Genomic DNA, 1,422 nt, shown 5'->3' on the forward strand with positions numbered 1-1,422 from the left:
ATACTACCGGGTTCCGAATTCCACTATCCACGCAGCGCAATCGAAGATGGATGCCTCGCTCACGTCGGACATCCTCAGCCTCCAGGAATACCTCCGCCCCGCCGTCCAGGAGATCGAGGCTGGCCTCGCGAAACACATCGAGGACCCCACGGATATGACAGCCACCCGCTTGATGACACTACTTCGCGGCCACGACAGCATCACGGCGGTCAATGTAGAGATTGCGGCAGCAATGCTCCAAACAACCCTCGACAAGGGACTAGACATCCTACTAGACCTGTGCCCTCAGAAACCGCCATGTACGGGCAAAATACACACCAAACGAACAGTCAGCAGAGGACTAAAAAAGCTACACAGAGAACACACCCGGCTCAAGCATGACTATGAAATGGAACTACGGATGCAGGCCGTCCCCGGATGTCAACAGCCAGTTTGCACGGACAGCTCAACAAGCCCTAACGGGCTGGCTTCGAATGACAACCACGCACCCCCTGAAGGTGCCGGGGGCTTGCTGGAGCAACTACGGGACACGATTCGGCGGGTCGGTAGCCAAATACGGCAGGCACTAACAACAGAACGCCGGAAAAGCATAACCGCAGCGCGCCGCCGAACCCAGCATCTGATCGCCACACGCCCTCGACGGGCCCACCAAGGCATCTTCAGCAAGGATGAACTCGAACGCGGCCTACCTGCGGTGAAACACCCGGTCTCCTGTAAAATATGCACGGAACCCGAATCTATCCTTGAAGCAGTCCACCAGTACTTCCAGACGCAGGCCGCCCCCATTGGCCCCCCGAAGACTGGACGGTACCGACCCGAGGAAACCCCTCGATCGTACCCATTTCTACAGAGTGCCGCCCCAGACACGTTCTCCCTTACCAGCCCGAAACAGGCCGCGGACCACGTCCTGCTTAGCAGCGTCGCTGACCCTTTTAACTTTAACAAGTGTGTCCAACACCTGGCCCGCAATAAAACACCGGGGCCCGATGGGATACCTAACGAGCTACTGAGAGCATTGCCCACTGCCTTACAGTCCACCATCCACGACCTCCTGAAAGTCATGTGGGCCCAGGCCCGCACACCAAAGCAATGGACTGAATCCGTTACGGTCCTTCTACCAAAAGCAGGAGATGCGCTCCTCCTGAACAACAAGCGACCCATTGCCCTCGCCAACACTCTTTATAAGTTATGGACTAGCCTCGTCACAGTGTCCATCGGGGACGTCGCTCCCGAACTCGCGTTGTTTAGCGAGGCGCAAGAAGGGTTCCTCCGGTACAGAAACACGGAACGGCAAATCCAAAACCTGCTCCACGTCATTGAGGATGCTGGGCTCACACGCAAAGATCTCTACCTGCTATACGTCGACTTCTCCTCGGCATCACACCATCAACCACGACCTGCTGCTACAGATCATGTACGACC

Source organism: Volvox carteri, assembly GCF_000143455.1.
Source record: "Volvox carteri f. nagariensis unplaced genomic scaffold VOLCAscaffold_48, whole genome shotgun sequence".
NCBI lineage: Eukaryota > Viridiplantae > Chlorophyta > Chlorophyceae > Chlamydomonadales > Volvocaceae > Volvox > Volvox carteri.